Source organism: Pan paniscus, chromosome 1 (assembly GCF_029289425.2).
Source record: "Pan paniscus chromosome 1, NHGRI_mPanPan1-v2.0_pri, whole genome shotgun sequence".
Classification (NCBI taxonomy): domain Eukaryota; kingdom Metazoa; phylum Chordata; class Mammalia; order Primates; family Hominidae; genus Pan; species Pan paniscus.
In genome coordinates, this window is record NC_073249.2 from 187,750,515 (window position 1) to 187,766,162 (window position 15,648).

A 15,648-nucleotide genomic window follows, 5' to 3' on the forward strand; every position below is an offset into this window, starting at 1 on the left:
TTTTGTCTTTTTTTTTTTTTTTTCTGCTTCTAGGATGGTAGAGAGCAGTCTACAGCCTGAGACCCATCACTAGCTAAGAAACTGGTTTGGGAACCTGTCTCGCAAATTCCTTTTAAACAACTAAAGTTAGCATTTAACAACCAGCTCGTGTTAATTTCTGCTTACGCTTAGAGCACTCAGAACTCATATAAATTGTGTGATCATTGTTAGTTTGGTAGCATTTTCTCCTAGCTGAAATACGTACTAAGAAAAAGGAGGCCAGGCACGGTAGCTCATGCCTGTAATCATAGCACTGTGGGAGGCCAAGGCAGGCGGATCACTTGAGGTCAGGAGTTCAAGACCAGCCTGATCAACATGGTGAAACCCCATCTCTACTAAAAATACAAAAATTAGCTGGGAGTGGTAGCACATGCCTGTAATCCCAACTACTCAGGAGGCTGAGACAGGAGAACTGCTTGAACCTGGGAGGTGGAGGTTGCAGTGAGCTGAGATCGCACCATTGCACTCCACCCTGGGTGACAGAGTGAGACTCTGTCGCAAGAAAAAGAAAAAAAAAATTGTTTTTAAAGGAGCTCAATGGTTAAAAGTCACCTTAATTAAAAGGCTAACATCAAGATGTGTGTGTGTATGTGTGCAGGTATGCATGTTTGTATTTGAAAGGCCTTCATGGTTTTTTTTTGTTTTTTGTTTTTTTCTCCTAAGACCTTGTCTTTTTTTGAGCAAAGTTTTAATTTAATTTTATTTTTTTTGGAGACGGAGTTTCGCTCTTGTTGCCCAGGCTGGAGTGCAATGGTGTGATCTCGGCTCACCGTAACCTCCGCCTCCTGGGTTGAAGCAATTCTCCTGCCTCAGCGTCCCAGGTAGCTGGGATTACAGGCATGTGCCACCATTCCCGGCTAATTTTGTATTTTTAGTAGAGACAGGATGTCTCAGGCTGGGTGCAGTGGCTCACGCCTGTAATCCCAGCACTCTGGGAGGCTGAGGAGGGCAGATCACGAGATCAAGAGATCCAGCCCATCCTGGTCAATGTGGTGTAACTGCGTGTCTACTAAATATACAGAAAAATTAGCTGGGCATGGTGGCATGCACCTGTAGTCCCAGCTACTCGGGAGGCTGAGGCAGGGGAATCGCTTGAACCCAGAAGGTAAAAGTTGCAGTGAGCCAAGATCGTGCCACTGCACTCCAGCCTGGCGACAGAGCAAGACTCGTCTCAAAAAAAAAAAAAAAAAAAAAGACACACAGAGAGAGAGACAGAGAGAGAGAGAGAGATGGAATTTCTCCATGTTGGTCAGGTGGGTCTCGAAATCCTGACCTCAGGTGATCCCCACCCCCACCCTCCGCCTTGGCCTCCCAAAGTGCTGGGATTACAGGCATGAGCCACCACACCTGGCCCAAGTTTTTATTTTCTTCTTCTCAGTTGACTGAATTCTGTTTTCACCTGATTTTTTTTTTGACTAAATAGTTATTGCAACAGAGACTACTCTTGGGTTTTTAAGAAAGAGTGTAGTTGAATTTTATGTTTAATTTGGCTCAAAGAAAAATAAAAGCATCTCCCACCAGACTTTTCCTTTCTGTACTTTATGTACTTTATGATGTAAATTTTGCTATTAGATTTTCACCTGAGTTATTTCCTTTAATGTGCAATTTTAAGGCTATTTAGCTGACAAGTGCCTAGGGTTGTGAAACAGATTATCAAGAATATGAGCCGTGCTGTGGCTCATGCCTGTAATACCAGCACTTTGGGAGGCTGAGGTCAGGAGTTTGAGACCAGCCTGGCAAGCATGGTAAAACTCCGTCTCTACTAAAAATACAAAAATTAGCTGGGCGTGGTGGTAGGAGCCCATAATCCCAGCTACTCAGGAGGCTAAGGCAGGGGAATCGCTTGAACCCGGGAGGTGGAGGTTGCAGTGAGCTGAGATTATGCCACTGCACTCCAGCCTGGGTGACAGAGTGAGACTCTGTCTCAAAAAAAAAAAAGAATCTGAAAGTTTAAGATAGGAAAAAAAAGGGCAGGGTCTTTAATGTACCTCCATGGGCATGCCTAATATATCTTTATATGCATTTATGCGTTGTGTACAAAATGTTTTATGACTAAAATATTTAAAAAGCTCTAATTAATTGGCTTAAAGAAAAACAAAAGGCCTTAAATCAGACACTAATAAATCAGATACTAAAAAACAAAAGACCAGTCAGTTGCTTTTTCAAGATTATGTAGCTTAAGTACAGCCTTTAACAAATAAGTTAACTTTAAAATTATTGGTAAAGTAACATGAGAAATGTCTTAAAAATTTCCAGTATACATTTTTTGTTTTGTATTTATTAATCAAGCAATGTCGAACTTATCCCTACCAAATACTATAAGGTGCGAAAATTTGGCACAGGGGTTACAAAACTATAAACCCAGCCCAAAATAATGATTTTTGATTGTGTAATTTTTATTTTTATTTTATTTTTTATTTTTTTTGAGACAGAGTCTTGCTCTGTCATCCATGCTGGAGTACAGTGGCACAATCTCGGCTCACTGCAACCCCCGCCTCCTGGGTTTAAGTTATTCTCCTGCCTCAGCCTCTTGAGTAACTGGGACTACAGATGCATGCCACCATGCCCAGCAAATTTTTTTTTTTTTTTGAGATGGAGTATCACTCTGTCGCCCAGGCTGGAGTGCAGTGGCGCAATCTGGGATCACTGCAAGCTCCGCCTCCTGGGTTCATGCTATTCTCCTGCCTCAGCCTCCCGAGTAGCTGGGACTACAGGTGCCTGCCACCACACCCGGCTAATTTTTTGTATTTTTTTTAGTAGAGACGGGGATTCACCATGTTAGCCAGGATGGTCTCCATCTCCTGACCTCGTGATCCACCCGCCTCGGCCTCCCAAAGTGCTAGGATTACAGGCATGAGCCACCATGCCCGGCCTAATTTTTGTATTTTTAGTAGAGACAGGGTTTCACCATATTGGCCAGGCTGGTCTCGAACTCCTGATCTTGTGATCCACCTACTTTGGCCTCGAAAGTTCTGGGATTACAGGCGTGAGCCACCGCAGCTGGCCCCAGCCTGTAATTTTTAATAAATAAGACATTGATATGAGTTTAATGAAAATAATTGCATCTTGAATTAGCAAAATTACCATAACTTCTAATCCTGTGGCTTTAGGCAGTCTAGTCCACAGGCAATAAGGAGGTGTGTTTTGAGAGAGGACTGTCATCATCTTTGTTTCAAAGCTAAACTATAAACTAAGTTCCTCACAAAGTTAGTTTGGCCTATGCCCAGGAATGAACAAGGACAGTTTGGAGGTTAAGAGCAAGATGGAGGCCAGGTGAGGTGGCTCACACCTGTAATCCCAGTGCTTTGGGAGGCCAAGGCAGGTGGATCGCCTGAGGTCAGGAGTTCAAGACCAGTATGGCCAACATGGTGAAACCCCGTCTCTACTAAAAATACAAAAATTAGCCAGGTGTGGTGGTGCGCACCTGTAATCCTGGCTACTCAGGAGACTGAGGCAGGAGGATCGCTTCAATCCGGGAGGCAGAGGTTGCAGTGAGCCGAGAACACATCATTGCACTCCAGCCTGAGTGACAAGAGCGAAACTCCGTCTCAAAAAAAAAAAAAAAAAAAAAAAAGAGTGGAAGTCAGTGTGGTGATTCCTCAGGGATCTAGAACTAGAAATACCATTTGACCCAGCAATCCCATTACTGGGTATATACCCAAAGGATTATAAATCATGCTGCTATAAAGACACATGCACACAATGTTTATTGCAGCACTATTCACAATAGCAAAGACTTGGAAGCAAGCCAAATGTCCAACAATGATAGACTGGATTAAGAAAATGTGGCACATATACACCATGTAATACTATGCAGCCATAAAAAATGATGAGTTCATGTCCTTTATAGGGACATGGATGAAGCTGGAAACCATCATTCTCAGCAAACTATTGCAAGGACAAAAAACCAAACACCGCATGTTCTCACTTATAGGTGGGAATTGAACAATGAGAACACATGGACACAGGAAGGGGAACATCACACACCAGGGCCTGTTGTGGGGTGGGGGGAGGGGGAGGGATATAGCATTAGGAGATATACCTAATGTTAAATAACCAGTTAATGGGTGCAGCACACCAACATGGCACATGTATACATGTGTAACTAACCTGCACGTTGTGCACATGTACCCTAAAACTTAAAGTATAATTTAAAAAAAAGAATCCTGTAAAATGTGAAGGACAAAAAAAAAAAAATCACATCATGGAGAATAGGGTACCTATCCCCTGAAGCATTTATCCTTTGTGTTACAAACCTAAGCGTTTTGGATAAAGGACACTCAATCTGTAAAAAAAAAAAAAGAGCAAGATGGAGTCAATTAGGTCAAACCTTTTTTCACTGTCTCAGTTATAATTTTGCAATGGTGGTTTCATAACTTTAAATTCATGACTATCACAGTTTTCATAAATAACCTAGGTAAATAATTAGGTAAATGTAAAGGGATAAATACTTGTACACAAACCAGTCATAATTTAGAATATAAAGTTATATTAAAATAAATAATAGATATTTCATTATTGAGGTATCTTGCAAAAAAAAAAGTGCCTTTAAAAAAAAAAAAGAGGCCAGGCGCGGTGGTGGCTCATGCCTGTAATCCCAGCACTTTGGGAGGCCGAGGCGGGCGTATCATGAGGTCAGGAGATCGAGACCATCCTGGCTAACACGGTGAAACCCCATCTCTACTAAAATACAAAAAAATTAGCTGGGTGTGGTGGCGGGTGCCTGTAGTCCCAGCTACTCAGGAGGCTGAGGCAGGAGAATGGCATGAACCCAGAGGGCAGAGCTTGTAGTGAGCGGAGATCACGCCACTGCACTCCGGCCTGGGTGACACAGTGAGATTCTGTCTCCCAAAAAAAAAAAAAAAAAAGATGGGCCGGGCACCTTGACTCATGCCTGTAAACCCAGCACTTTGAGAGGCTGAGGCGGGCAGATCACCTGAGGTCGGAAGTTCAAGACCAGCCTGACCAACATGGAGAAACCCCATCTCTACTAAAAACACAAAATTAACCAGGCATGGTGGCGCATGCCTGTAATCCCCGCTACTCGGGAGGCTGAGGTAAGAGAATGGCTTGAACCCAGCAGGCAGAGGTTGTGGTAAGCCGAAATCGAGTCATTGCACTCCAGCCTGGGTGACAACAAGACTCCATCACAAACAAACAAACAAACAAAAGGCCCGGTGCAGTGGCTCACGCCTGTACTCCCTTTGGGAGGGAGCACTTTGGGAGGCCGAGACGGGTGGATCATGAGGTCAGGAGCACAAGACCAGCCTGGCCAATATAATGAAACCCCTTCTCTACTAAAAATACAAAAATTAGCTGGGCGTGGTGGCACAACTGTAGTCCCAGTTACTCGGGGGCTGAGGCAGAAGAATCGCTTGAACCCGGGAGGAAGAGGTTGCAGTGATCCGAGATCACGCCAGTGCACTCCAGCCTGGACAACAGAGCAATATTCTGTCTCAAAAAAAAAAAAAAGATGAAAAATATTGTCTATTTCAAAGTTTATTTAAATGTTATGTAGCCGGGCGTGGTGGCTCACGCCTGTAATCCCAGCACTTTGGGAGGCCGAGGTCGGCGGATCAGGAGGTCAGGAGATGGAGACCATCCTGGCTAACACGGTGAAACCCCGTCTCGACTAAAAAATACAAAAAATTAGCCGGTCGTGGTGGCGGGTGCCTGTAGTCCCAGCTACTTGGGAGGCTGAGGCAGGAGAATGGCGTGAACCCGGGAGGCGGAGCTTGCAGTGAGCCTAGATCGCGCCACTGCACTCCAGCCTGGGCGACAGAACAAGACTTGTCTCAAAAAAAAAAAAAAAAAGTTATGTATAAAACAAGGTAGCCTGGCGTGGTGGCTCACGCCTGTAATCCCAGCACTTTGGGAGGCCGAGGCAGGCGGATCACGAGGTCAGGAAATGGAGACCATCCTGGTTAACACAGTGAAAGCCCATCTCTACTAAAAATACAAAAAATAAGCCAGGCGTGTTGGAGGGCGCCTGTAGTCCCAGCTACTGGGGAGGCTGCGGCAGGAGAATGGCATGAACCCAGGAAGCAGAGCTTGCAGTGAGCCGAGATCGCGCCACTGCAGTCCAGCCTGGGCGACAGAGCGAGACTCCGTCTCAAAAAAACAAAACAAAAACGAAAAAACATTAAACAAGGTAAGAAGAACCAGGAAATAAAAATACATGTAAAGAAAGTTATAAAAAGGTATTTTCCTGTGTGTGTGGCAAGAAAGCTTAAAGAGAAATAATTTTATATGAGGAAAAATATGGTATATTTTAGTCCTAAAATAAAATGACTGGTTGTTTGAGAAGGCGGGATGAGCCGGGCGCGGTGGCTCACACCTGTAATCCCAGCACTTTGGGAGGCCGAGGCGGGTTGATCACCTGAGGTCAGGAGTTCGAGACCAGCCTGTCCAAAATGGTGAAACGCCATCTCTACTAAAAATACAAAAATTAGCCGTGCATGGTGGCACATGCCTGTAATTCCAGCTACTTGGAGGCTAAGGCAGAAGAATCGCTTGAACCTGGGTGGTGGAGGTTGCAGTGAGCTGAGATCGTACCACTGCACTCCAGCCTGGGTGACACAGCGGTATTCCATCTCAAAAAAAAAAAAAAAAAAAAAAAAGAAGAAGATGGGATGTTCAGGACAAACCAGAAAGACCAAATAGTATTATTATGTTTTGGTTTGCTTAGGAAAAAAAACTTAGATAAAATAAAAATTTTTTAATATTAAGGTTATTACATCCATGTGTCTTCCTGTATGTACTTTTAAAGTCCTTGTGACAGGCCAGGCACAGTGGCTCATGCCTGCAATCCCAGCACTTTGGGAGGCTGAGGAAGGTGGATCACCTGAGGTCAAGAGTTCGAGACTAGCCTGGCCAAACTGGTGAAACCCCGTCTCTACTAAAAATACAAAAATTAGCCGGGCGTGGTGGTGGGCTCCTGTAATCCCAGCTACTTGGGAGGCTGAAGCAGGATAATCGCTTGAACCCAGGAGGCAGATGTTGCAGTGAGCCAATATTGTGCCACTGCACTCCAGCCTGGGTGACAGGAGCGAAACTCCATCTTAAAAAAAAAAAAAGTCCTTGTGACATTGAATTAAAGGGCTTTGACTCCTGTATCTAAAAAGGACACCAAGTCCTGCTGAATCTTAAGCACTGACAGCAATTAAAGCCTTATCTTCCCCGGGCACGGTGGCTCACGCCTGTAATCTCAGCACTTTGGGAGGCCAAGGCAGGCAGATCACCTGAGGTCGGGAGTTTGAGACAAGCCTGACCAACATGGAGAAATCTCGTCTCTACTGAAAATACAAAATTAGCCGGGCGTGGTGCGACATGCCTGTAATCCCAGCTACTCAGGAGACTGAGGCAGGATAATCACTTGAACCCAGGAGGCGGAGGTTGCAGTGAGCAGAGATCTCGTCATTGCAATCCAGCCTGGGCAACAAGAGGGAAACTCTGTCTCAAAAAAAAAAAAAAAAAAAAAAAAAAAGGCCTCAGCTTCAGGCCCTGTAGAAGATGCCCATCAAAATAAACTGCATTTTTGAGACACAGGGCCAGAAATTAAAGCTATTTCAACTCCTCAAGGCCCAGGGAGAAGTCATTGTAAGATTGTAAGGGTTAATTTTGAAAGATAAAATAAGTTCAGTTTCTCTATAAATCATTAATGTCAAAAGGCATACTAATGCAAGACCAGCATATGGGCCCCTGTGTCAGATTAACAAAGTTTTCTTTTCTTTTTTTTTTTTTGAGACGGAGTCTCACTCTGTCTCCCAGGCTGGAGTGCAGCGGCGCGATCTCAGCTCACTGCAAGCTCCGCCTCCTAGGTTCACGCCATTCTCCTGCCTCAGGCTCCGGGGTAGCTGGGATTACAAGCGCCCGCCACCACGCCCGGATAATTTTTTTGTATTTTCAGTAGAGACGGGGTTTCACTGTGTTAGCCAGCATGGTCTCGATCTCCTGACCTTGTGATCTGCCCGCCTCCGCCTCCCAAAGTGCTGGGATTACAGGCGTGAGCCACCGCGCCCGGCCCAGATTAACAAGGTTTTCTTGAAGCATTAACCAACTCCTTAATAAAGGTTATAAAAAGGATTATGGAAGCTATATCTTATGGTCAAGATTAAAATTTAATAGAATGTTTATAAGATTTTGAAAAACAAATTTAATTGGCTTCATGCTGTTTTTATTAGCGCTTATTGTTTGGAAAATTAAGTCTCCTCTCTTAAAGAATAAAGATTCTTGGCTTTTTTGGAAATCCATGAGTTATCACTTTGGTTAAATGAATGACTTATTTTACAATGACCTGTGTTTCTATTTTGTGATATCAAGTGTTTAAAACCTTTGATATTTGACAAACTTCTCAAAATCAAATGATGGATTATGTCTTTTTCTGACCTAAATAAATCCTTTAAGACATTAGGTTCCCTAAAGTCCAAAAAATAACATAATTTGACTTATTTGGTACAAAATTTATACAGGAAGCATTGTCAAATATGAAATGGTATTGGTTTTTCTTTGGGCTGTATTTGTACAAATATGTTATTGGTATGTGTTCCAAAATTATGGGAAGCTCCTATAATTCTGATATAACTTAGTGTATATTATCAGTAATAATCATATCATAATTGTTATGTTAAAATTATTGTGTGCCACAGAGGTAACAAATTTCCTTTTTCTTTTTTCTTTTTGAGATGGAGTCTTGCTCTGTCACCAGGCTGGAGCTCAATGGCATGATCTCGGCTCGCTTCAACCTCTGCCTCTCAGGTTCAAGTGATTCTCCTGCCTCAGCCTCCCAAGGAGCCAAGACTACAGGTCCACGCCACCAGGCCCAGCTAATTTTTTTTTTTAGACGGAGTCTCGCTCTGTTGCCCAGGCTAGAGTGCTGTGGCGCGATCTCGGTTCACTGCCAGCTCGGCCTCCCAGGTTCACGTCATTCTCCTGCCTCAGCCTCTCGAGTAGCTGGGACTACAGGCGCCCGCCACCACACCCAGCTAATTTTTTTTATTTTTAGTAGAGATTGGGTTTCACTGTGTTAGCCAGGATGCTCTTGATCTCCTGACCTCACGATCCACCCGCCTCGGCCTCCCAAAGTGCTAGGATTACAGGTGTGAGCCACCACGCCCAGCCAGGCCCAGCTAATTTTTGTATTTTTAGTACAGATGGGGTTTCACCATGTTTGCAGGATGGCTCAAACTCTTGACCTCATGATCTGCCTGCCTTGGCCTCCCAAAGTGCTGGGATTACAGGTGTGAGACACCATGACCGGCCTTTTTTTGTTGTTTTTTTCTTTTTTTTGAGATGGAGTCTTGCTCTGTCACCTAGGCTGGAGTGTGGTGGCACGATCTCGGCTCACTGCAACCTCCACTTCTTGGGTTCAAGCAATTTTCCTGCCTCAGCCTCCTGAGTAGCTGGGATTATAGGCACACGCCACCATGCCCAGCTAATTTTTGTATTATTATTATTATTATTATTATTATTTTGAGATGGAGTTTTGCTCTTGTTGCCCAGGCTGGGGTGCAATGGCGGATCTCGGCTCACCACAACCTCTACCTCCCTGGTTCAAGTGATTCTCCTGTCTCAGCCTCCTGAGTAGCTGGGATTACAGGCATGTGCCACCATGCCCAGCTAATTTTGTATTTTTAGTGGAGAGGGGGTTTCTCCATGTTGGTCAGGCTGGTCTTGAACTCCCAACCTCAGGTGATCCACCAGCCTCAGCCTCCCAAAATGCTGGGATTAGAGGTGTGAGCCACTGCACCCAGACTATTTTTTGTATTTTTTTAGTAGAGACGGGGTTTCACCATGCTGAACAGGCTGATCTTGAACTCCTGTCATCCTCCTGCCTTGGCCTCCCAAAGTGCTGGGATTACAGATGTGAGCCACTGCACCCGGCCAATTTTTGTATTTTTAGTAGAGATGGGGTTTCACCATGTTGTCCAGGCTGGTCTCGAACTCCTGACCTCAGGTGACCCACCTGCCTTGGCTTCCCACAGTGCTGGGATTACAGGTTTGAGCCACCTCCCCATCCCCCAACAAATTTCCTTTTCAATTGTGTTTTTGACTATGGCTGTCCTAGAACTTTTTGTCATCCACAGACAATTGTTGTCTTGTTTTGGTTCTCTTTAGAAGGTGGCTTTATAATCAAAAACTCTTAACAGGTGCTCCTGGATGCAGGCTTCTGATAACTTTGGAGATTGTGACATCAGAATAGAGGAAAAACTTTCAGGACTCATGGAGAGCTAAAATGTTCATGAGTATCAAGCAGAACAGAAATTAACTGCATGGACTGAACTAATCTTTTGACTTTTGACTTAAAATGTTGCTGATCCTTTGTTTTGTTTTTCAGAGTCTTAAAACTTTTTTCTTGAGCTATTGATAGGTTTTAACAATTTAGTATACTCCCATGAACAAAATTTGGAGAATATTTGTTTCTCTCTACCTGATTTCTCCAGAATTTGGAAAGTATTTGTGAGTATTCTTAACTTATGGCAATACAGTTATTTGCATAAATGCAATAAGAATCTGTTTTCATTTGTAACAGGACACTATTGGAGAAACTGGTTATTTTAACCAAGGCTTTGACTGGAATGGTCTGCTTTCCTTTAAGGAATAAAACTTGACTTATGGACCCAATAAAGCCGTTGGAAAAACTGGCCTCATATTTTGTGTACACAGTTCATGTACAGGGTTTCTGACCTGTGGTAAGTAAAGAATGTCACTTTCTAACAGGCACAGAAGCCCCAGGTTCATCTTGGAACCTCAAGGGGAGAGAAAATTCACCCAACTCATAGATATTTGATGGCACAAATCCATGGCCGGTATCAGCTTTAAAAAAAGTCTTATCTGGGATTCCTTCTATGGACAAAGTTCCATCAAAGCCAATTTAAAGCCTATGTAAAAAAATAATTATTCTTAGCCAGGCGTCGTGGTTCACGCCTGTAATCCCAGCACTTTGGGAGGCCGAGTCAGGCGGATTACGAGGTCAAGAGATCAAGACTATCCAGGCCAACATGGTGAAACCCCATCTCTATTATAAATACAAATCAGGGAGTTGGAGGTTGCAGTGAGCTGAGATCCACCACTGCACCCCAGCCTGGTGACAGAGCCAGACTCAGTTTCAAAAAACAAAAAAAGCAAAAAAAACTGAGACCTGTCTCAAATTTTCAGGGGTCACACTTCAATACTGGCTTTTCCTTCCATGATTGCCCTCCATCTCAACTTGTTCCATTGGATCCTCTGGACTCAAGACAGGTGACAGGTTGAAGGTGAAACATGAACCTGAGTAGAGACTAAAACTCTGCAGGTAGCACTGTCAAACAGAAGAAATAGCACAGAATCCTCAAATTGGGAGGGACTTCGAAGATCTCCAGGCTCTGCCTAGAACATTCTTCCTCCCACCTTTTCCTAGTTGATCCCTTCCATCCATACACTGATGACATCCAGATTTGTTTTTATTTTTATTTATTTTTTATTTTTTTGAGATGGAGTCTCACTCTGTCACCCAGGCTGGAGTGCAGTGGCGCGATGTCAGCTCACTCCAACCTCTGCCTTCCGGGTTCAAGCGATTCTTGTGTCTCAGCCTCCCAAGTAGCTGGGACTACAAGTGCCTGCCACCATGCCTGGCTAATTTTTTGTATTTTTAGTAGAGGCAGTGTTTCACCATGTTGACCAGGCTGGTCGCAAACGCCTGACCTCAGGCAATTGGCCTGCCTCGGCCTCCCAAAGTGCTGGGACTACAGGTGTGAGCCACCACGCCTGGCAACATCCAGATTTGACTTCTATCTGTACCTATAGCTCTCATCTCTCTCCTCCCAGCTCCAGACTCATATTCAACTGCCTCCTTCCCCACCTGCTTGTCTAATAGGCAACTCAAAGTCTAAATATCCCACACACTTTTGATATCTGGCTTCTAACACCCACAACACCCACAGAACTGTTCTCCCAGTTTTTGCCATCTCAGAAAATGTCTTGACCACCTACCCAGTTACTCAAGTCCAAGATTTAGAAGTCTTTTATTTTTCTTTTTTTGAGACGGAGTTTTGCTCTTGTTGCCCAAGCTGGAGTGCAATGGCGCGATCTCGGCTCACTACAACCTCCACCCCCCGGGTTCAAGCGATTCTCCTGTCTCAGCCTCCCTAGTAGCTGGGATTACAGGTGCTTGCCACCATGCCCAGCTAATTTTTGTATTTTTACTAGAGATGAGGTTTCATCATATTGGTCAGGCTGGTCTCAAACTTCTGACCTCAGGTGATCCACCTGCTTCAGCCTCCCAAAGTGCTGGGATTACAGGCGTGAGCCACCGCACCCAGCCAGAAGTCATTCTTGATTTTTCTCTCTCATTCCTCTTATCCCTATCGGCCAGTTCTGACAAACTACTTCCATAATGTATCCTGAATTCACCCATTTCTTCTATCTTGCTGTCACCATCTTGGTCCAAGCACTGCCATCAATCACCTGGACAACTGCACCAGCCTTCTGAATGGCCTATTTCCATTCTTTATCCCTCCCCCATTTCAATCCATACTGCAGCCAAGAGTGAATTCTTTAAAACATAGATCAGTGGCTGGGTGCGGTGGCTCACACTTGTAATCCCAGCATTTTGGGAGACTGAGGCAGGCGGATTACCTAAGGTCGGGCCCGGCGCCGTGGCTCATGCCTGTAATCCCAGCACTTTGGGAGGCTGAGGCAGGCGGATCACCTAAGGTCAGGAGTTCGCAACCAGCCTGACCAACATGAAGAAACCCCATCTCTACTAAAAATACAAAATTAGCTGGGAGTGGTGATGCATGCCCGTAATCCCAGCTACTTGGAAGGCTGAGGCAGGAGAATCACTTGAATCCAGGAGGCAGAGGTTGCGGTGAGCCGAGATCAAGCCATTGCACTCCAGCCTGGGCAACAAGAGGGAAACTCCATCTCAAAAAAAAAAATAATAATAAACCATGTCACCTACACAGTTCCAATATGCACTTACACTAAAATATACACTCTTTTCAATGGACCATAATGTTCAAATAATCTGACTCGTGCTCCAGGACCCCCTTGCTCACTGGATTCTAGCAAATCAAACCTTCTTTCTGTTCCTCTAATAAGTGAATTTCCGTCCCACTTTGGGACACTGCAAAGCTGTTCTGGCTGCTTGGAATTCCCTAAAATCATTGCATGACTGGTGCCATTTTCATCACCTAAAATTCATCTTAGAAGTCACCTTCTCAAAGAGGCCCTTTTTGACCTCCCATCCAAAGTAGCCCCCTCCTTTAAGCCTTGCTTTATTTTCTTCATAACTTTGATCACTTTGTCATCATGTGGCTCATTTGTTTACCTGTTTGTTTTCTGTCTAATGCAGTTATTAATAAGTGTTAGGAAGAAGAATAAAATAGAAAAACATGACACTGGGAGTTACTATTTTATTTTATTTTTTGAGACAGGGTCTCACTCTGTTGCCCAGTCTGGAATACAGTGATGCAATCATGACACACCACAGCCTCGACCTCCCAGGCCCAAGTGATCCTCCCACCTCCCAAGGAGTTGGGACCATGGACATGTGCCACTACACTTGGCTAATTTTTTTATTTTTGTAGAGATGGTGTCTCCCTATGTTGCCCAAACTGGTCTTGAACTCCTGGGCTCAAGCGATGCTCCTGTCTTGGCCTCTCAAAGTGCTGGGATTACAGGCATTAGCCACTGCCCCCAACCAGAGCTACTATTTTATTTATTTATTTATTTATTTATTTATTTATTTATTTTGACATGGAGTCTCTCTCTGTCATCCGGACTGGAGTGCAGTGGAGCAATCTCAGCTCACTGCAACCTCCGTCTCCTGGGTTCAAGCGATTCTCCTGCCTCAGCCCCCCGAGTAGCTGGGATTACAGACACCCGCTACCACATCCAGCTAATTTTTGTATTTTCAGTAGAGACGGGGTTTTGCCACGTTGGCCACGCTGCTTTCAAACCCCTGACTTCAAGTGATCCACCCACCTTGACCTCCCAAAGTGCTAGGATTACAGGCGTGAACCACTGTCCCCAGCCCACATGTGTAATTTAAAATTTTCTAAAATTCACATTTAATAAAGTAAAAGAGGCCGGGCACGGTGGCTCACGCCTGTAATCCCAGCACTTTGGGAGGCCAAGGCGGGTGGATCACGAGGTCAGGAGATTGAAACCTTCCTGGCTAACATGGTGAAACCCCGTCTCTACTAAAAATACAAAAAATTAGCCGGGCATGGTGGCGGGTGCCTGTAGTCCCAGCTGCTCGGGAGGCTGAGGCAGCAGAATGGCGCGAACCTGGGAGGTGGAGCTTGCAGTGAGCTGAGATCGCGCCACTGCACTCCAGCCTGGGTGACAGGGTGAGACTCTGTCTCAAGAAAAAAAAAAAGAAAAAAGTAAAAGAGTTCAGCTCCTAAACTAGGAGTATATATATATAAAAGGAAAGATCAGTGGCTGCCAAGGAATGAGGGGAAAGAGGAATGAACAGGCAGAGCACAGACGATTTTCAGGGCAATGAAATTACACTGTATGATAGTATCATGGTGAATAGATATCGTTATGCATTTGCCAAAACCCATAGAATGTTTGACACTAAGAGGGAACCTTAACATTAACTATGAAGTTTGGATGGAAATGATCTGTCATTGACTAACAAATGTACCACTGTAGTGTGGGATGCTGACAGTAGGAAGCTTGGGTGTTTATGAGGGCAGGATATGTATAAGAACTCTCAGCATATTCAGTCCTCACAACAACCCTATGTGTCCAACATATCCAAGATATTATCATCTCAAAATGTAACCAATATTTAAAAAATTTAAATACTTTTGGCTGGGCACGGTGGCTCACGCCTGTAATCCCAGCACTTTGGGAGGCTGAGGAGGGTGGATCATGAGGTCAGGAGACGGAGACCATCCTGGCTAATGGTGAAACCCCATCTCTACTAAAAATACAAAAAATTAGCTGGGCGTGGTGGTGGGCACCTGTAGTCCCAGCTACTCGGGAGGCTGAGGCAGGAGAATGGCATGAACCCGGGAGGCGGAGCTGGCAGTGAGCCGAGATCGAGCCACTGCACTCCAGCCTGGGCGACAGAGCGAGACTCTGTCTCAAAAAAAAAAAAAAAAATTAAGTACTTTTTCATGAACAAAATTCTCAAAATCTGGTGTGCATTTTGGACAGCTATAGTGGCTCACACCTGTAATCCCAGCACTTTGGGAGGCCGAGGAGGGCGGATTGCTTGAGGTCAGGAGTTCCAGGCCAGCCTGGCCAACATGGTGAAACCCCATCTCTACTATAAATACAAAAATTACGCCAGGCTCAGTGGCTTATGCCTGTAATCCCAGCACTTTGGGAGGCTGAGGCGGGCGGATTACAAGGTCAGGAGTTTGAGACCAGCCTGCCCAATATGGTGAAACCCCATCTCTACTAAAAATACAAAAATTAGCTGGGCGTGGTAGCGGGAGCCTGCAATCACAGTTACTCAGGAGGCTGAGACAGGATAATCGCTTGAACCCAAGAGGCAGAGGTTGCAGTGAGCCAAGATCACGCCACTGCACTCCAGCCTGGGTGACAGAGCAAGAGTCTGTCTCAAAAAAAAATAAGAAGAATAAAAATAAATAAATAAATTCAAAAATT

At 44.7% G+C, this 15,648-nt stretch overlaps 1 long non-coding RNA gene across 1 annotated transcript in view; it reads right to left on the reverse strand.

Moving 5' to 3' along the window:
* LOC129393436 (uncharacterized) overlaps positions 1–15,648 on the reverse strand; it is a 40,594-nt gene continuing 24,946 nt past the window's right edge. Inside the window, exon 3 of the long non-coding RNA XR_008620309.2 lies at positions 1–15,648. This exon is cut by the window's right edge and continues 18,643 nt beyond it. This is a non-coding gene — a long non-coding RNA (uncharacterized LOC129393436).